General features: G+C 40.9%; 1 protein-coding gene across 8 annotated transcripts in view; it reads left to right on the forward strand.

The window, feature by feature from the left end:
• Positions 1-21,944, forward strand: part of NRXN3 (neurexin 3) — an 891,513-nt gene that overhangs the window by 59,160 nt on the left and 810,409 nt on the right. The gene's annotated exons all lie outside the window — the stretch shown is intronic.

The raw sequence follows: 21,944 nt of genomic DNA on the forward strand, positions 1-21,944 counted from the left end.
AATAGGTATAAATCTCTTTTGCCTTTCCTCCAGTAATTCTTTCTAGGTCTCACTGTAGGACTTTGCCAGTACATGCTTAACTCTGACCCTGTGTTGCTTCTGTGTCTTTTCCTTGTACTTGCATAAACGTTGTGTATGTCTGGAGGATTCCAGTCTAAAGTGATCAAAGTTAAATGTGTGAAGAAACTGAAGCTGAAATCACTTCAAAGTGGATTAGGCTAAATAATGAGAATACATAGCTGGAGAGTAATCTTATAGTGAACAGCAGGCAGAATGTAAGTTGCTGTAACCTGTTAAGTCACAGCGAAAGGGGATAAAGAGCATCCTAGTGGCAAATATTTATTAATGCTGTTGTTTTTGTATTGTCATTTTTGTTTGTTTGTTTGTTTCTTTGTTCTTCAGTCAGATTGTCTTGTGCCAGGAAGAGTTTTGTGATAGGAGGGGTTTCTCAGGACATGAGTCCTTTCTCCTAATCCTGGCTCTCCCATTATATTTGGGTTGGAATAGTATAAAAGAGTGAGACTGGTACTCCTTACTCTGCTACTGGTACTTCCCACCTGTGAGTCATGCTTCTTTGTCAATATTGATTTGTGTTCCCATGATTGCTTTGTGAGTTAAAGAATGATTAGGTGTCTCGTCATGGAAGGGGAGGAGGGTGAAGAAGGATCCCTTAAGAATTAGTAGCACAGGGCATAAAACCAAGACACTCTTACTTATTCTGGGGCATTAATGGAATGTATACTCTAAACACAAGATTTAACTTTTCATCAAGAATGGGGAATAATTTGATCTAAAACATTGAAAAAAGTCCTATGATAGGTAGAGCCATTATCTTCCTCCAGAAGGTGATTTATTTGTTATTTTCAGGCTGTGACTCAACCCTTTCTTTCTGAAGGGATAAATCATTCCTAGCAGAATAAATGTCACATGTAGATGTATTGGTGACTCCAGAAGAAGTTGCCCTTTAACAGCTTCCTGGTAACGTTTCTCTCGCAGTGCTTGGGTAAATGCATTGACAAAATAAAGGGAGCATCTATCCCCTTCTTCTGCTCCTCTTCATCATATCCTGTCATTGCCACCTCAGGGCCCCTGTGTCTTAGAGGGAATGACTCAGACCACTGGCAGAGTAGATAATGCCAAGCCAAGAAGGGCTTGGGCGATGTATAAATCTCAGGTCTTGGGACAAGGGCTCACTTGGACCTCAGTGCATAATCACAGAGGCCGTGCTCTGTGGGGGAGTACACTGAGACAACTTTCTTGGAGTTCAGGGGATTTACTCTAATTTATGCCAAAAAAGGATCTTCTTCATAGATGAATGAAGAAGGGAGCAGGAAGGTGGGAAGGTCGCAGTGTGGAAGGCCATGAGTACTGATGAGCTGCTCGGTGCTTAGATTTATGGTTGTGAGCTGTATTATCTGTCTCTTACATTTACTTTTCTCATCATTGTAATAATGTTTGATCCTTTTTTATGACAATGGACTTACAGGAGGTTCTGGCTGGATCAGGGAACAGGAAATGAGATGTTTACCTTTCATCATGCAGGCCATCACTACGACTGTAGTTACACTGACTGGCAGTGATTGTGTTTTTCCGTTGACAGTTCTTCAGTGACCTCTGGCAAAATGAAGTGGTGAATTTTACTCCTGCTGTGAACAAGATAGGTGTCTTCCTTATAAGACCTTGCTTCCTTCCTTCCCTCTAGTAACTTTAGAGAGACGCTGCACAGTTGTCCCCTTTTCTTTTTTTTAGGTCTCCTGAAAAAGGCAAGGGTTTGCCTAGGAAATGAGGCATATTCCAGCTTATGGAAGCCACATCAAATATTTCCTCTGAAATCTGCAAAAATGAGTAGGTGTATGTTATGAGTGAGAATCTGTAGATGAATAAGGTAAATATATGAACTGGCACTACAGTGGTGGATGTAGCTGTAGGACTCTGATGTTGAACTTCACACAGACAGTTGAGTGTCTTTCAAAGTGCAGACAAAACATGGGTTGTAAGGCCTTACAGTCTGTATGTATGTTGAGGACAAATATAGTGGAGATGTTAGTGCAATAACGTGCTTAAAGAGATTGATTGTCACTGGGATTTTGTAGGGAGAAGGCAGAAAAGAGGAGAGTTAGGAGTAGTGACAAACTGCTGCTGAATTACTGTCTAAAGAATAGAGAACTGTCTGGAAGAAAAAGGCTTCTCTTGAGTTTGAATGCTGCTATGCAGCTCTTTGGATATTGAGAGTGTTATTGGAGAATAAAGGTAGTTACAGAAGTTCATTGTCTTACTCTACTGTAGGGTCAAAAAATGGGAGCAGATCTGCAGTTGTAATACTTTCTAGCAGCAAATGGAGCTCTGCTGAACAGTTGTAGGCTTAGCAACAGGGAAGATAACTGGAATGCAAAGATATTATATGGTCATATGTCCCGAAGTACCCCTGTTTGAGCTCTGTAAGGCTGACCCCAAAGAAGTAGAATAGATACGGCCACTCTTGCTACAAAATGGTCTTTCCTGGGATCTTATCTTTCATATTCGTGCAGCTTTTCAGATTTTGCATGAGTAAGTTCTGAAATTGACTATTAGATCTTTTGTTTTCATAATTCCTAAAAGTTTTGATACAAGGGACTGGCAGCAAAAGTTGGTGAAAGGAGAGTGACAGATTTTTCTCAAGAAGCTCAAATAGGTTCCCTGTGAGTTCAAGATGTCAAGATTTCAAACTCTCCGTGACATCACAGCTGAAAATGTGAATTCTGTGACATCTGTTTCTTCTGCTCAGAACTCAGATATTTTTCCTGCTCTTCAGACAATCTCAGAACTGTTGGCATGAACACTTTCTTGATTAGTTCCTGTGTTTGGGGTAGCTTTAAGTGTTTCAATTTTCTATTTCCTTTTACCAATGTTCAACTGTTTTGTTTTATTACATGACACTTTTCTTGAAAGTAGTAGTGGTATGAACAAGAGAATAAAATTTTATTGCACTGATAAAATCGTCTTATACACCATCTTCTCTGCATGTTCTTTTTGGTAAGAATCCAGGAGAAATCAGAACTATTTAATAAAATAAGCTAGGTACAAAACTGTGTTTGTAAAGAGAACTGAATCATAAGAGTTAAAGATCTGTGAAAGCACCTCATCCATCTCCCTGACAGTGCACTACTGCTTTGTACAGCAGAAAGTGAAAATAGCACTGTCCTTATAGCACCCTTTCTGTTGCTACAGTTATCACATGAAGAAGAAATGCTTGTATGTGTATGTGCACGTGCGTGCATGTGTTGGCAGCTGGCTCATTTGGTGCTTAAGTATTCCTTGGTAATTGTCGTCATTGTTCCTCACTTTATTAGCTTTTTCCAAGTAGTTCCACTTTTACTAAGGGCAGCAGGGTTTATGGCAGCAATATTTCTCACGGTGTCAGAGATGAAATATCAGGCTAATAACAGAGTCTCTGGTAATGTAAATTGCAAAGGGGAAGCAATCTTGTTTGGAGAAAGTCCTGCCTGGGAGTGCTAAGTCTCCTGTCTGAGAAGCAGTCTGTGGAATTTGGTATGCTTCATGCTTTCTAGGAAGATAAATGATTTGTCTTAAGTGATGGGATGTGGGGAGAGATTATGTTTCACTTATTACTTTTCCTGGTAGATAATAACTCAGACTCTCTTGTACTGAGGGACTCATCCTGAAAGGAGATAAGCTTCCAGGGCTCCACTTGTGTCAGAATTTTTGGTGTTTGGTCTCCCACTAAATAAAACCCTTGCAAAAAAATCCTTTATAGACAGGCTTTCCTCTGTGGAAGAAGGGTAAGGAAAGGAAATAAAGACAAAATTGTTCTCCCTTGCATATACCCTTTCCCCTTTTATGATCTCTAAAACAGGTTCTTTTTTGCAAGATAAAAAATGTTTCTCCCTTTGGCCTCGTGTAGATGCAGGTCTCCTATAGTGGAACTAAGAAGAGGAGGCAGTGGTAATACGTTTATTTTCTGAGGAAAAAGGCATTGGCTCTACCCTCAAGAGTCTCTTAAAGAGTAGCACAAAAATAATTACAAGCTGTTGGGCTGGGTGCCTTCATTTAGAACCATGAAGTTTGCACTTACTCCTGCAGCATGCTCCTGGAGAAGCTGGCAGCATGTGTCCTGGACAGGTATTCTCTTTGCTGGGTAAAGAAGTAACTGGAGGGCCGGACCCAGAGCTTGGTGGAGAATTAAGTTAAATCCAGTTGGCAACTTGTCATGAATGGTGTCCACCAGGGGTCAGCATTGGGACCCATCCTGTTTAATATCTTTATTGATGATTTGGATGAGGCAATTGGGTGCATTCTCAGGAAGTTTGCAGATGACACCAAGTTGGTAGGAAGAGTTGGCCTGCCTGAGGGTAGGAAGGTCCTACAAAAGGATCTGGACAGGTTAGATTGATGGGCTGAGGCCAGTGGGATGAAACTTAACAAGACCAAGGGTTGGGTCCTGTACTTTGGTGAAAACAACCCCATGCAAGATTACAAGTTTGGGGCAGTGTGGCTAGAAAGTGGTGTGGAGGAGATTTGGTAGTGTTGATCGATGCTTAGATGAACATGAGACAGCAGGGTGCCCAAGGAGGCCAATGGCATCCTGCCTTGTACTAGAAATAGTGTTGCCAGCAGGAGCAGGAAGGTGATTGTCTCTCTGTACACAGCTCTGGTGAGACCACACCTTGAATAGTGTTGAGTTCTGGAGCCTTCACTGCAAGAAAGATTTTGAGGTCCTGGAGCGTGTCCAGGGAGCTATGAATGGTCTGGAGCACAAGTCTTAAGAGGAGTGGCTGAGGGAATTGGGATTGTTTAGTCTGCAGAAGAGAAGGCTGAGGCTCAGTGGGGTTGGACTCAATGATCTCTTGAGGTCCCTTCCAACCACTGCGGTTCTGTGATTCTGTAAACACTTTCTGCAACTACCTGAAAGGAGGTTGTGGCGAGGTGGGTGTCAGCCTCTTCTCCCAGGTAACTTGGATAGAATAAGAGGGAATGACATCTATAAAGAATGGTGAGGCATTGGAACAGATTGCTCAGGGAAGTGGAGGAGTTACTGACTCTGAAGGTGTTTAAGGAAAGGGACTGTTTCAGTGGGCAATATTGGTAGCAGATGAATGGTTGGACTACATGATCTTAGTTATTTTTTCCAACCCTAATGATTCTGTGATAAATACAAGAGGAAGAAGGTACAATTCCTTGCAAAAGGCAGGCTGAAGTGGAACCTGCCTAATCTTGGCAGGAGCACAGACCCTGAGTTTTTGGAATATTAAAACAATGATGAAATTAGGCCACATATTCTACTAATTCAGCCCTGATAAGCTTTCCCACTCCTAGTAACAATTAAATGCTTATCTCTTCTCTTCACATGCATTAAATTAATCAGCCAGGAGCTAAAAATAATACAGTGCCTAGACTGAGACCCACCACATTTTCCTTACAGCTTAGATTCTGCTGGCTTCACCAAAGGAAGGTCATGCCTAACTAATCTTGTGGCCTTCTATGATGGAGTGACGGCATTGGTGGACGAAGGGAAGGCGACCGATGTCATTTACCTGGACCTGAGCAAGGCCTTTGACATGGTCCCCCACCACATCCTCATCTCCAAATTGGAGGGAAGTGGATTTGATGGGTGGACGACCCGATGGATAAGCAATTGGTTGAAAGGCCGCAGACAGAGGGTGGTGGTCAATGGCTCTATGTCCAGGTGGAGGCCGGTAACAAGTGGTGTCCCCCAAGGGTCTGTCTTGGGACCGGTGCTCTTTAACATCTTTATTAATGATATCGATGAGGGAATTGAGTGCACCCTCAGCAAGTTTGCTGACGACACCAAGCTGAGTGGTGCGGTTGATACGGTGGAAGGAAGGGATGCCATTCAGAGGGACCTCGACAGGCTGGAGGGCTGGGCTCGGGTGAACCTGATGAGGTTCAACACGGCAAAGTGCAAGGTTTTGCATTTGGGCCAGAAGAACCCCAGGCACCTGTACAGGCTGGGAGGAGTGGTCCTTGAGAGCAGCTCGGCAGAGAAGGACCTGGGGGTCCTGATGGACGAGAGACTGAATATGAGCCAGCAGTGCGCTCTGGCAGCTCGAAAGGCAAATGGGATCCTGGGCTCCATCAGGAGAGGGGTGGCCAGCAGGGACAGGGAGGTGATTGTCCCTCTCTACTCGGCTCTTGTGAGGCCCCATCTGGAGTACTGTGTCCAGGTGTGGAGCCCTCAGTACAAGAAAGACATTGAGATTTTGGAAAGGGTCCAGAGGAGGGCGACTAAGATGATCAGGGGGCTGGAGCACCTCCCCTATGAGGACAGGCTGAGGGAGTTGGGCTTGTTCAGCCTGGAGAAGAGAAGGCTGCGGGGTGACCTCATTGCAGCCTATCAATACCTGAATACCTACCTACCCCTCCTACACCCAGGAGGGGAGTAAACTCTTCAAAAGGGCTGATAACAGCAGGACTAGGGGAAATGGTTTTAAGTTGAAGGAGGGAAGATTTAGGTTGGATGTTAGGGGGAAGTTCTTTACTAGGAGAGTGGTTAGGCCCTGGAACGGGCTGCCCAGGGAGGTTGTGGATGCCCCGTCCTTGGACATGTTTAAGGCCAGGTTGGATGGGGTCCTGGGCAACCTGATCTGAATGTGTATGTTTGGTGGCCCTGCTAGGCAGGGGGGTTGGAACTACGTGATCCTTGGGGTCCCTTCCAACCCGGGTGATTCTGTGATTCTGTGATTCTGTGTGATCTGTGGCTCAGTACGTGTTCAGAGGACTGAGACAATCTGTAGAAAAAGCCAATAAGGTATTTCTTACAACAGACATGATGTTGTAGTACTCAATTGTGCCATTTTGGTGAGAGGTCACTGGTGGAGGAGAGAAATTGTGGCGTAATATTTGGATAGGGAAATTATAATAATGTGTCAGCAATGTGTTAAGCTAAGAGACAAGTCTTGAACTAATAACTGTAAAGTGACTGTAAACAATGGTTGGAAGAAGAGAAAGACAAATCATTAGGATATTTGGAAAAGAGAGTAGGTAATAATTGTCTGTTCTAGAGTGTAGGTTTGTTTCCCCCCCCCAGAACTGGCTCACATTCAGACAGCTCTGAGCATGGACAGAGCCATCTTGCATTTCCCTGCTGCTGACCAGGGAAATGTGCCCATAGTTCTCAGTGGCTTTGTCCTTCCTGGTGAGGCCATAGTTTGAGAGATGGCTGAGATGCCTTCTGGGTGTACATCTTTAATTCAGATTTTTTGAGTTAGTATAGTGCCAGATCAGTCATTTTTAGTTATTGTATGGCTTTGGGCATATTTCAACCACCCCACTGTTTTTTTCTTTTTTTCTTTAAAAAAACAATAGAAACAAACAAACAAGCAAAAAACACAAACTTTGGGATTATTTAAGGATTAATTTGCTTCTAAAAACAAAAACAAACAAACAAACAAAAAAAAACAACCAAACAACGTAAAGCTGTGAAGATCTATATGTAGAAAGGATATATGAGTAAGTTACTTCCCTGATGAAGCATGGTGCTTCAAACACCAGGGTATTTTAAAGCACTTTGTTGATTTTAAATATTTTTTTTATCATTCTTTGTCTTCTTTTTCCTAAAGAAGATCAATCACTAGAAACTCAGGAAATGAAGTATTGCATTTGAGATACATTAAAATATTGTTGTGATGTCCAAGCCTGATGTAATTCTGAAAGCTGTAGATCAGATCGTGGAGCCTCTGCAGAGATTAGTATGGAGTTTGAGAGGAAGGCAGAAAGAGGCCATGACAATAAAAGCTCACCATTCTATTTACTACAAAGAAACAGAGCCTTGTCTTTATGCAGCATGCAGATTTCTGCCACATGTCTGAATCAGACTTAGGTTTTTCTCACCCCTTTTCTTAATGTCACTGCAGTCTTATTTGAGTTTGGTCTGGAACGTCTTAAGAGCACACTGTCATTAAAATCTCAGAAACCATCTACCCGAACTTTGGATGCTATAGATAAAAAATAGATGCTACAAATAAATGTTCTGCATTGTGGTTGTACTGCATAGGAGTGTGAATCAAAGAAGCTTCCCCAGTTCATCTGCCTTTGTGATACTGACCTTTCAATTTTAGGTACCTTGCTGCTGTTCAAGGATGATTGTATACAGTGCTTTTTCCTTGCTATAGGAAAGAACACCACCTCCTTAAGCAGTGTTCCCAGCCCAGGGTTGCAGTCTGCTGCACCACACATCTGTGAAATGCAGAGTAAAGCTGATGGAGTTGCTATTTAAATGAAAGCTCAGCCTCCAAGTTTCCCAAGGCAGAAAAACAATACATAATGATGTTCTCCACGTGAAACTTATATGTAGGTCTGTTAGAAGTGCTGATGAAGAAGAGCTGATTTCTATGCAATGAGCTAAGTTAGAATCATAGAATCACAAGGTTGGAAACGACCTGTAAGATCATCTAGTCCAACCGTCTTCTCATTACCACTGCACAAGCACTAAACCATCTCCTGTATCTCTTTATCCAGGCACCTCTTGAACACTGCCAGGGACGGCGACTCCACCACCTCCCTGGGCAGCCATTCTAGTGCCTGACCACTCTCTGAGAGAAACAGTTCTTCCTCATGTCCGACCTAAACCTCTTCAGGTACAACTTGTGGTCATTTCCCCGGGTCCTGTTCACTGCCTGGGAGAAGAGGCCGAACCCCTCTTTACTTCTCTTTAAGTTGGGTTTCAATCCCAACTTAAGAAATCCCGAATGATCGATGTGAGAGCCAGGTGGGGTTGGAGGGCATCAGTTAAATGTTTAGCACAAAAATCCACATGCTAATGCTATCTTGGCTCCATCATCAGGCAAGAGCAAGGACTTTACTGATAGGTAGGGATGATTGATTGCCTCAGAGCGTACATGCAGCACAAGTGGTAATGTGATATAGGGTGCAGATTACCAGCAATTACAATATGAATAAGTTATCAGTGGAAGCAAGTAGAAGACTGGAAAGCAGCTTTATTAACCTGCTGATGTTATGTTGGAAAAGTTTATGTATTGCTGTGGTGAATTACAATCACAATGACAAATCTCGGTGCCCAAAGAGTTTCTGATCACAGCTTCTGCAGCTGGCAGTGTTCTACTGCAATAGTTTGGAACAACAGTCTCTATATATTCAAAAATAAAGGAATGAGGAAGATAGAATGTAAAACCATGACTATTTTCTCACCAAAGAACAAACCTTGTTATAAATCCTTCTGCAGGTTTTCTTACTGTAGTGTTTGGCTTTACTGTCTCATATTAAAAAAAAAAGTTCCTGGTGTTATCCTGTCTTGCTTTTCTATCCCCTATCTTCTCCTCCTAGCACAGCAGGAAAATATTCTATTAGCAATATAGATTTAAATGCCTAATTTTGCTTTTCTATTAGCCACTTGGAAAAACACCTGATATATTTCAGTGATCAGAACATTTCAGTGATGTGTTGACATTTTTCAAAATTCTAAATAATAAAATGAGGCCAAAAATCACTGTTGTTATGGCAAGATCTGCCTTAGGACAGAGAACAAAAGCCATCCTGATGATTTTGTTAGCCTCTTTCCTTCCCCAGGTTTACTCAGAACTAATGCCCAGCATTGCTGCTACAGATTAGTACATTAGTATTAAATAGTTCAGATTAGGACTTTTTCACTTATAATCATTGACAGTCCCCTGGAATTTCTTTTAGAAGCCTCAGAGTTATCACTTCTAGTCTTAATTAATTTATATCTCAGGTGATTCAATTGCTGTTCTGCTTTTCCCCTACTGTTTCAATTGATTACAGTTCAATCTTTACACCTGTCTTAAATATTCTGCTGCATGCTTTTAAGCAGCCTCTGCTCTGTAACAGAAGTGGCTGCATATTAGTGAACAGTGATTAAATAGTTTGTAAATAAAATACTTAGAGATTCCTAGCACTGAAGTTGTTAGGTAAACATAGCAGTGTGCAATTATTGTTTGGTATCAAGAGCCTTATTATCTAAGTTAGACTTGTCTCTGTTTGGGTTTCCTGACTCTCTGGTTCTCTCTTTGGAATCCCAAATTGTTGCACATGCTAAGAGCATGGATGAGAATACTTAATGGTTGCTTTATTTAGCTTTTAAAATGATATACTTAGATTTTTTTTGGAAGCAAGTTTCTTTTTCTCCATGGTCTAAAGGCTGAAGCTAAAGGAAATTACTCCTTCATCTTCCTTTCCTTACTCCCCAGTCTTAGTGCAGTGGTGCATCAGGTGATCCCAGGAGTGAGATGGAGGCCTGTATTCTTACCAATATAGGAAGATTTTTCTCTGGGTTATTACCTGTTAAATAATAATTTATACTTTGTTATGGAAGGATTGTATCTCAGTTTACCCTTCTGTACCAGAGGCTACTTTATTGGGTTATTTTATGTTTGTTATTATTTATTCCACAAGATCGGGGCATACAATCTGCTTTTCTTGCAATAGGAAAATAAAGCAGCATCTTGAAGAGTTGTCATCTCATTGAAACCGCACAGATCTGTGAATATGAATTATGGGAAAGACTTTTTTGTCATTAAGTGTAGAAAACATAGTTTTTTAGAAATAGGCATGGATTTAATGAGGAGGGCACTCGGATGCTGCCAGCTGAGATGTAGAACCAGAACTTCTCATTGGCCATCTCTGCAGCCCCAGTCATTCCCACTGGAAATGCTGTTGCTGTGGGACCTCTGAGATTCTTGCCTTGAGTTGCTGCAGGGAGGGCAGGCTGCTCTCCTGGTGGTGTCAGTCCTTGAGGAGTCATCTCAGGTCCTGCAGCTCAACTAAGAGAGGCACAGCGATTAAGCTAGCTTTACTTGTGGTCAGCAGTAGAAAGTGCAAAGCAGCAGCTGATGCATTAATTGAGAACAAATTCTTTCAGATTAAAGAAAAAGTTAATGAATGTTTTTGAGACACTGAGATCCTATCAGAGACCACCTGCCTGGAATGAGCACTTACCATATGGTGCCTTTGGAAGCTAATATTGATTCTCATTATTTTAAATGATTGCAAACATTGCAGGTGTTTTGTAATAATCTCTATTGTCTAATTAGAACACTCTCAAAAGTAGATCATTCTGCCTGCTAACGAATATTGATTTAACAGCTGAGTTTGCCTTGTATGAGTGATGGGAGTGTGCTAGCTGACACTTCACGTTCTTTTCTGCTCACTGATTAATCCAGGAAGAACAAGCCAGAGCTGGGTGAGTCGATGTCCTGATTCACCTGAGGTCTTATCAGCCCTAGCAGGAGGATGGCTAGCATCAGTTTTCTCGTCAAGGAAAGCATTGATATACTTTTGTAGTTCTATTTTTTTTTTTTTGCTGATGAGGAATGGAAAAATTAAAAGGAAAAAAAAATTGCTGGAAGTAATTGCAGAGAGGATGAACCGTCACAAAAGTATTTATTTAGGAAGTGGGTACTTGAGTTTGCAGATATCTGTCATTCCTTACACATAGTTGTTATTTCTGTCACTACTGACGCAAAATCATTTCTTGGAAAGTAACAGGTAGACCTCATGAGCAAATAGCCCTGGTGAAGTTCATGGAAGAGTTGATGGGAGTATTTTTCTTCTCTTTTGTGCTTGGTAATACTTCTGAAAGTATAGATATAAACAATGAACATGGACTAAAAAAAAAGCTACTGGAGAAACTGGACTTTATTCTTTTGTTTTGTGAAATTGAAGTGGATAAATTTGAGAGAGATGCTAGGGTACATTGAAAAGAATCCTTGATCTGTTTTTCTTACGTCAGTTTCTGTTTCTATTAATAATGTGGGCAGATTCATGTTGTGAATAAGATAAAGCCTAAATAGCCACTAGGGAGAGGATAGTTGTGCCAGGGTCCTGTGGCTTTTTGGCCTCTCCATTCCATAAGGAATTAGGATTGCAGCTTTCTTGCATTTTAAAAAGATTTCTGATACAGGTGGATGTAGATGAATTTTGCTGTTTGTGGCCTTCTGAAGCTACAGCATGAAAATTCAAAGCTTAAGCGTCAGAAATGAATAGGAATCTAGAAGAGGATAGGAAGGTCATTAGTTATGATCTTTCTTTCCCTGCAGCCTGGTGTATCCCACTGATTATTACAGTATCAGAAACCAGTTTTGGCTGTTAATTTCTTTTTGGAGATCTTGGGGTGCAGTAGGCAAACATTCTTCCCACACCTGCTTTGAGAGGTGCATTTTCACAGCATGACAGAAATACACACCAAAAAATATTTGAAGTTTATATTTTCATAGCTGCCAAGTTTTGTTCATATGCCTGCTATGATGCATGTATTTTTGATTGGCCTTTCATGATTTCAGAGAAAATGACATGAGTAAAGAATTTATGTACTGCTTCATAAATCAGCAGGTTTCCTGGGGCTTGGTGTATTGTCCAATTATCTGATTTTAATAATTTTTTTCTCATCTGATTTTAATAAGTATCTCTTTATAGAGAGGTATGTATTCCCTAGGATCATCAATAGTATCTCAAGTATCTGCAGTTAAAGAAGGATGTAAATCTCAAAGATGTGAGCTTAAATCTATACACTATACTGATAATACTATCTACTTGATAAGGGATAAATTATTGCTTCCTTTTTGTTAAATTTAAGTGCTCAATTTTAGTTGTATTTTAGTGGCTTTGTTTTTGTTAATGGGAACACAGTTAGGCAGTTGTCTAGAGGGAGTTTGAAGGATCCAGAGAACGAACGAGGATGATTTTGTGTCAGTCCCACAGAGTGGAAGAACCTACTGAAGCACCAAAAATGTTAAGATTCAAATTGGCAAATTACCTTTCCAGACAGACTTCCTTTTTCCTGGGGTACGTGACATTGGCACGTGTGACAGATCAGATAATGCAGGAGACTGCAGGAAATGTTATGGCGCCATTCATTGCCAGGCGTTTGTTTCAGTCCCAGCCAGTTCAATAGGAAAAAGAGGTTTGATCTAATGGACTTCTGGTAACATCCTTTAGGTTAGTGGTCAATTTGCAGAGTTTCAGTTCTCGTTTTGACCTGCAAATTGACTTTTCAGACTACTTGACAAATCCAGCAGGAGGGCCTCGATCAGCCTGAGAAAATCCCAACTTATTTCTATTTTTCTGAGAGCAAATAACTTTTCCACATATTTTAAAGAGTCTTGGAAGGATGGAGCATGTTTGAAATGTGTTGTGTTGCTATTATACTACTTAATGTTAGCTAAATTTGTGCTTATTTTTAAAGCTTACGTTCATAGTTATATCAGCTCATTAGCAAAAATAGGAGGTTCATTCATTAAACAATTTTCATTATATATAATGTATGAATCTGCTCTGAACTTAATAGCTGTGTTCCCTGAAGGTTCTGTATTCTGTGTCTTTTGCCTCTTATTGAAGCAAGGTTAACCAATACTGTTGTTTTGAAGAAAACCACCCATCCTAACAAACAAAAAAAAAACTCCACCAACCATCCAAATCAGAACTTCATCTTGAAATGTGACGTTCAGAGTTGTCCTGAGGGTGGAAGAGAGCGTGAATGCTTTTCTTCTGTTATCCCTGACTCTCTGCATGTTTGGATCCTAGCCTAAAAGGCTTTTCATTTGGTGTGGTGTGTTGACTTGCTATCGCAAGGTTATTTCCTCTGTTTTAATCAGGACTACTCTCAGGAAATTCCCAGCCTGATTTCAGCTACACAAACAGAAAAAAACATCTCTCGTGTTTTCTTTTGTTACCTAAAAAATGTCCATCTAGTTTCAGAAAAGGGAAATTGGTGAAGCTGACACTTGAATATTCCCTTCACTGTTCTAATGACTGTTATGATTTGCCTGTTGATTAAAAAGTTATTTGAAAGCTCCGGATCTGACTCTGTCGCTTTACAATAGAGCCCCACATGTGATACTGCATACGTGAAGAAGCCAGGAACTGTTTTCTATCCTACGCTGGAAGTGAGAATGTGGCTAATGGCCTCTGGGCTGCTGCTGGTTTTACTTGGGAGTGGGGGTAATGCTGGGCTTTTCTTGTAGGAGAGAAACCAAGAAACCCAGACATGGGCCTGCTGGCCAGCCTGTCCTGGAAGCGAGACCAAGGGCAAGCTTGCTTCCACACATCTGTGATTCCATTTCATTGCTGCTTTGATAGCCACGGATTTTTATTAAATTCTCAGCTCAAAGGGGAGAAATTAGTGTCATGGGAACTGTTTCCTTTATGGAAAAAGACTTGGTTGGATGAAGAAGACAATAAAGATATTAATGTATTTTCCCCATGCATAACCCACATATTTCTGCTCCCTGGATGGAGTCTTTATTTGTGAGGTGAATGGCTGAGGAACACTTACCACATAGCTTCTTAGGGGACTGGGAAAATGCAAAGTTTTCTGGAGGGAAAGGTGTTCCATTTTTAATATCTAATGATACTTTTTTGGGATGCGACTCCAGCTGGGTGGGTGAAATAGCATTGCTTTCACAGATTTCACAGGGGGAAGTCTTCACTGAGGTGGTTGAACCTATTGATGCAGCACTCAGTAATGACTCTGTCAAGGCTTATACTTACTCTCACCATTGTTTATCCATCATTATTTTGACCTTGAAATTCAATCTTTCTTTTTATAATGAAAATTAATAGCAGTTTAAAGGCTTTGATTAACTGAACTGGGGACAGATTGGCACCTCTGTCTAGACCAGGTTAGAAGCATAGCTTCTACCGTGGACCACTGGCATGCTTTCCCTCCTACAAGGAGCAGAAGCTCCAGACTTAGAACTGAGAGTGTAGGCTGGTGTCCTCTTGTTTATTTTTGAGAAAACTAAAATATAATAATATTGTAAAATTATGCTGAAATTTTCCCCCGTCTTCTTTGTATGCTTCCTGTGTATGTTGTGATTGCTGAAAAAGTTGCAACCTACAGTCTGTACTGAAGTAATTACAAGTGCTGCACTCTAGTACAGTCAACACGGGAATCTGGGAAAGTTCTCATGAGACAGCAAGGGGCTGCTTATTGCAAAGGTTTCTGTGCCCTGCAGTGAAAGCTGTAGAAAATACCTTGAGTCAGGATTGAGGGTCAAGAATAGCGGTATGTCTGGTTAAGACTGCTAGGTGTTCCAATTTATATAGTCAGTCTCAGTATGCTGAAAAAATCCTAAAATAGCTTGCTTGTGTGCTGCTTAGACTGACTCCATCTGCTAATACAGGCTTCAGACCAACTGGTGGCCCATGATGTGCAGAGGTACACATCACCAAAGCAAGTTAACTGTGAAAAGTGGTAGTGTTCATCTTGGCTGACTTGTAGTATGGGAGGTAGCCATAGCTAGGACTTCTAGAGCATTCTATGATAATGATAGTTTGTGTCTTACGAGGCTCATAATTAAGGCTACACTGAAATTCAGAAAAAAAGTTCTCCCAGGCTGAGATGAGATTTGGATCTTGTAGTGGCCCTTTGGACATTGTTATTGGGGTTTTGTTTTGTTCTTTAGACCTAAGGGTGGAATGACAGGTGTATCTGAATGTCAGAACTCTGAGTGCCTTAATAGCCCTGATCAGCTGCACCTGTGGCCCAAACCTGTGGTCAAGGATTTCTATTCAAGCTCAGCCCTGAGTTTCAGTACTATTTTGAGCCATGTTGGAGATGGAGTGCTAGTGTTTAGTTCAGTTGTAGCCTTGCCTGACCACAAAGCTCCTAAATTTCTAAATTTAGCTTCTAAATTTCAGTCTGAAGACTGACTGCCTGGCTTGGGTTTTTGCCCAGCCTTATTTCCATGACAATGGTTGGCATTTGCTGGACCTCATCCTATCCATGACTTACGATTTCTCAGTTTGACCTTGGACCTACTTCATCACTGGAATGCTGCCTTATGACCTGAACTCTAAACTGGACTTTGCTACAATCTCCAGGTTTGTCATTTTTTATTAGAATCTGTAGAACGGGCCCTGGCCAGTAAGGACCAAGTCCTTCTGATAATGTTATTCCTCTAATTTCTGAGGAGACAACAGAGCTCTTGGTGCTCTTATCGTTGAGTTCAAATACTCAGGTTGTCTTAATTAACTGTTAAAATTGCCATCTGTAGGGTGAAAGGCTGAGGGGGCTGAGTCTATTCAACCTGGAGAAGAAAGAGCTCTGTGAGGATCTCATTGCAGCTTTCCAGAACTTAAAGGGAGCTTATAAACAGGGAGGAGACTGACTTTTTACATGCTCTGATAGCGATTGGAAAGGGGGGAATGGTTTTAAACTAGAAGGGAGATCTTGGTTAGATATTAGGAGGAAATTCTTTACTCAGAGAGTGCAGAAGCACTAGCTCAGGATTCCTAGAGAAGTGGTGCATGCCCCATTCCTGGAGGCATTCAAGGCCAGGTTGGATGGGGCCCTAGGCAGCCTGATCTGTTGGGTGGTAACCTTGCCAACCCTGTATGTGTTTGGTCTCACAGGGAAACTGTTGGAAAGTTTTCATTTACTGCTGGGAAGACTGAGTGCACATCAAACGTATCACTGGCTTTTGCTGCTCACTTAATGGGTGGCAGCAACAATTTTTTGGTCTGTTTTTGCTCCCTTTTTATTTGCTGTGATAGCTGAGAGGTTAGCTCAATGAATGGGGAGGTTTAACATCATCCTGGTGGCCTCTCGTGTTGTTTCTGCTTGACTGTTGGTTAGAGAGAAGCAGTCATGAATGTGGAATGGAAGTCTGATCTAGTCTGCATATTGAAGAAAAGCAATACTAAACTATTAATACTCCAGTTAATTGGAAAAAGATGCTCTAAAAAGGCCACCACTGGAGATGTTGTTTTTTTTCTGCTTCTATTTACTTTAGCTGTTTAATTGCTGCAGCGGGGCATTTTGTCTGCAGTGAAGAGTCTTTCTGAGCACTGAAGACTGAGTTTGCCGGTGTCCTGCTTTTCTGATGCTGTTCTTGCAGAAATACCTCACTTCTTCCCCTGAGTGATTTGATTCTGTGATGGTTTGCAGGAGGCTTACTGGTAAATCCATCCTCTGTGCATCAACCTTGAGAGTTCCTGCTCAGGTAGAGGGCTTGTTACCAACAATTTTTCTGACCTACTATTAACAAGATCTGTCACAAACTGTGTTCCTGCACTTCTTGCACTTGCACAATCCTCTTGTCTATGCTTAGCTGTTAGCCTTCTTGTACTGGGAAGAGTGCTGTGATGGTAGCCTGGTGCCATCTGAGCTCCAGAAAATTGAGTCTAGATAGCCTTCGTTGTAAGTGAAATTTATTTATGGTACGAACTGTCACCTTCCTCCTTAGTTTACAATCACAGTAACTGCACAACCCTTGTGACTCCCTACTGTTAGAAATAATTGTGGCCTGCATTTTAAAAACAAAGGAATGTATGTAAATGACTACTGTGTAACTAGATCTCTTGAAAAGATTCTCAAAGCTTAGTTTCTATGCTGGTATACGGTTTCTGTTCTTCCCTGCCTACTCTTGTATCTCTTTTTGATAATGCTTTCCTTTTCCATCTTTGTAGAAATGACTTATTCACAATTTTGGACAAGCTAAAGGAAAACTATAATTAGCAAAAAGACTTGATTGTTTTCTTAATGGGATTTGTAGTGGTAAGTATTCTGAGTCTAGTGGTCATGAATAATCAATTAAAAAGTGAAAAGAGAGCAAACAAGGAGTTACTTTTTTAGTTTTCATTTTCAGGAACTCTGCCTCTCTTAAAGGCCTACGCCAGCAGATTGTGTATTGCTTGAATTTGAAATTCAGCAGTGAAATTTGTTTCATAGGGAGGAAAAGTTACCTTTCAGTGTGCAGAATGGCACAGCAGAATAGTTAATTGACATGGAGTCTGTGCTGTGCTTTCTCTTGGAAGATCTCTCAAGATAAATACTGTTCATTTGGTCATCCAGTTTTGAAAGAATTGCAGTGTGAAAGAATGGGGAAAGAATGCACAGGGAATCTGAAAATGAGATAGTCTACTGCTTCTGCAATGCTGTCTGAATAGGAGTGATAAGGGAAAGGAATGGGCTACCTGCCTCTATTGAATTGCCTGTGTGAAAAACTAAAGAAGGCAAGCTAGCTGTGCTTGATAAAATCAAGACTGGCAGCTTATAGAGCCAGGATGATGTTTGTTGCTTAGTGCTTGCAGCTTAAAAAAATCCATTGGATTTTTGAAATATGTCTGCATTTAAAGTTTGTTTTTCATATTTATTTGCTTTGTTATTTCTGAATAAATGGAATCAAGCAGTGAAAAGTTTTAATTTGGTGGCAGCTGCAGAAGGAGGATTGTGTGTGAGGCCTATAGAAATGGAGACTTTGAGCATCTGCCTTCCTCCAGCCACTTGTAATTCAATCACGGTTGAAGTTCAGAGTGTTTGGGAACTTCTACTTGATTTTAAACTTATTCTTCAAGGGCCTGGGAACCTCTTGAGAAGCAAGTTTGATAGGTTCCCTGGGGAGATTTTCAGGAAGGTGTGTTTCTTTCTTTTCTTTTTACGTAAGTCTTTCATTTTGATCGCAGTACCAAATTGAAGTTTAGTTTCCTGGTCATAAGATCTTGGTAGATTTCTCAGGCTTAGAATGGAATGGCAGGTTGCAGAGAATGATGGTTAAGTGAGTGTCTGGTATAAGCAAGTAGAATAAGTTGGCATGAAGAGAGATTTAGTGGAGAACCAGATAGGGATAGATTTAAAGTGAAAGAAAATATAATGTGGCGTATAAAAAGAGAAATGAAATACTAAGAGAAGAAAAAAGACAGTGCATCAAATCCATAGATATTTTTCTATAAAAATAAAGGAAGCATAAAGGAATAGATGAAATTGGAGGTAAACGGAAACAGCAGCTAAATGATACTGTGATTGCATCTGGTTTGAATTCAATTTGAAGAGTGACTTAGGACAATTAGGAGGTTAGCCTTCTTAAGTAGGAACTGATTTCAATTCTTAGTCCTGGATTGTGGTTTAATATATGAACAGGAGAAGATGACATCTGCATCCCATACATTTAAGGATTCAATAAGTACGGTTAGGACTGTGAGTGTCAGTGGTCCTTCTGGAAGTGGGAGTCCAAAGCATAGAGAAATTAGAGACAATTGTTAAAAATATCTGCAAAGTCACATCTTCATTGCAACACCAACCAATCTGTCTGCTTTAGGAGATTTTTGTGTGGTGACCTAGCAATTGCATCTTCCATTGCAATTGCTGGAACATGTAGATAACTGATGCCATTAAGCATGAGGACTAATGTGGTTCAAGTTAGAAGCACAAAATGAAGCCATTTAAAAATAGTAAAAATTGAAATATTGGCCTCAGCATCTTGCTTAAGGTCACTAACCAACTCAGTCTGGAGTAGAGCACAAAAGTCCCAGCTTCTTTCACTATGCTTCAGCTACTATGTGTGTTTGGATCTGCATGCATTACTACATGAGATAAAGTCTTGTGATTAAAAAAAAAAAATAAAAATAGGGGTACTGATGGTTTTCACAGCCAAGTTTGCTCCAGCTCTGCCTTAAATTATTCTTCCACAGGGAAGATTTCATAGTTGTCATAAACTCGTCTCTTGGCCACTTTGGGATCAAAACAAAAAGTGAGCTGGGGGGAAGAGAATGCAGCCACATTCCAACAAAAAATAATAGCAAAATAAGTAAACAGATATTTAATTCCTGGTAACTTTGAATATTCCAGTTGCCATAACAACACACTAGGACTGTGGCATATTTTACTTCACACTCATTTATAGAACTTTATGAGCCATGACCAGAAAATTCTATCAGGATTAAAAGCAAACAAAACTGAAAACACACAGTTATTAGCTTCTAGCTGCCCACAGCTTATGTTAAACATAAGAAATCAAGGGTATGTGTTCTGTGCTCACGTGGAAAGCACATGGTGGTTACTGTGCCATGCTGGTAATTCTGCTGCCTGTAGAATAAGTAAGACTTCAGACGCCTCTGCCAGAGGTGAACCATCTCATTTGTGGCAGAACCCTGTCCTGGTTTGTAGAAAGATCTGAGGAGATGATGTCTGTCTAGACCTGAGAAATGTGTGACTTTCATCCCATTATGAAATTCTGCTGGTTTGGGCTTAGAGGTTAGGAATGGGAACCTCTAATCATCCTACCACTTGAGAAGCTTCCTGTGCTGGCTGTTGGGTCACTGTGAGGAGGCCATCTTGACACTGTGGTTAGGGAACCTAGCATTCTTTAGCAGTCACCTTCTCTTAGGGAACAGTAATTACTTTTTGTGGTGAGCTGGGTAGAGGATCACCAAATTGGAAGGGACTTCTAGAGATCATCAAGTCCAATCTCCTGTACTTTGAATCCAGAAATTGTTCTTTTGCACTGGTAGCCTATCTTGCTCCTCATATTACCTAGATTAGTGTAACCTTGGTTTAATTGGCTGAAAACATTGCTGTTTTCTTAGATATTCTGTCAGAGATGATGATCTAAAAAAAACAAAACTAGAAAAGAAATACAAAAGGATGCCAGCCCTGTATCAGAAGCCTGACTGAGAATCATTTTCAAAAGCATGGGACTTCCAGGCTCGTGTTGTCAGTGACTGAACTTAAAATGATGTCTTAGTTGTCAGCACTGTCATCCTTCTCACCACTGTCCACTTTAGCAGATAGGCTTGCTCTGAAGAAGCTTATCCCACAATCTGAAATTACCTCTGTCTCCTTACTGCCAAAAGATGCTTTCGTTACCTACTCAGTTGTCAAAGCATAGTTTGTTCCCATTCAGTTTTGTTGTTGGAGTTGCATAGTGTCAGTTCTGAAATCCATGACACCTGGAAAACACCTGGACAGCACAGAAGAATGCACTTTACATCAAAGCAAATAGTGCAGAGCAGTCACTATGTCCCTTGTGTGTGCAGTCTCCTTGTTTTTAAAAAGAATTCCTTTAAAAAGATTTCTTTGACATGATCAATCACGCTTTTTACTGATTTGGTATTTAGATTTATCGTATACTGTATATAGTGTGCTTATTTTGAAGGTTTCTTGAGATTCTGGTACATTTTATTCTCTTGAATGATCTCTTTGATTTATTGGTTACTGTTCCAACCTCCTTGCTGTTCTTTTTTCTAAAGAGTCAGACCACAGAGTGGCATCAGAGCAAGGCAGTGGCATTTGCAGGTGACCAGCGTCACAAACTGACCTCAGTGTGCTGCTGGGAGAGAAGTTAACAGCCATCCAGCAGGCAGTATTGGACTTGGAAAGGGAGCTTGTTTTCATCTATCATGTAGGTGAGGCGGCTCTTGAGACCTTTTGATTGAATCTTCCTACAGTGTGTTCTATCAAGTACCTGATTTATGAGTGAGTTTTTACCTGGTTTATTAGCTGCTGGTTTGACCACTTATTTGACTACTGCTGAATCCTGTCAGTGGTATTCGATCTTGCAAAGGCACAGCTGGTAAAACTGGAATGCTCAGGCTGGTGGCAGTTGCACTTGGAAAACAACAATGAGAAACCCTTGTATTTTGTGTCTGTTACTTTTGGTTTCCATCTGAGAAATAGTAGCCTTCTCGTCTTCTGTTTCCCAACAGTCAAAAAAATAAATAAATAAATAAAATTCTGACTGCTAAACTTTCTGTTAATCAACTGGCTGGCTGGTATTGAAACTCAGTATTGCTAAATGTTGCCTCTGGGTAGATTCTGCAGTCATGGACTCTCTGTGCTGTGGCTGCACAGAAGATGACGAGATGCTCATTGGGTGTTCTGTTGTTGATATCTAGGTGTCTAGGTTGGTGACTTTCCTGGTCATTCTGTAATAATTCTGAGGATTGGATGAGTTCAGATAGGTGCCGGTGTACCAAACCTATGCAGACTATTTCTTCTCCCTCCCACATGGCCAGCCTTTCAGTTTCTTCCAGGAACATTTGCTCTTGCATGAATGGAATCAAGGTCACAGTAGGAAAAGTAACCATGTACCTGAGTTCCCTTGGCATTATGGTGTGACTCATGGACTTAATTTGACTACAGTGTGTTGTTGATGGATCGCGATGCAAAAAAGATTTCTCCCTCCCTTGTGCTCCTCAGAGGGAAGACAAATACTTCAGACTGCTGTAGACGTGAA

This window comes from Lagopus leucura, unplaced genomic scaffold, assembly GCF_019238085.1.
Source record: "Lagopus leucura isolate 7727_CA_CO unplaced genomic scaffold, USGS_WTPT01 Super-Scaffold_1, whole genome shotgun sequence".
Classification (NCBI taxonomy): domain Eukaryota; kingdom Metazoa; phylum Chordata; class Aves; order Galliformes; family Phasianidae; genus Lagopus; species Lagopus leucura.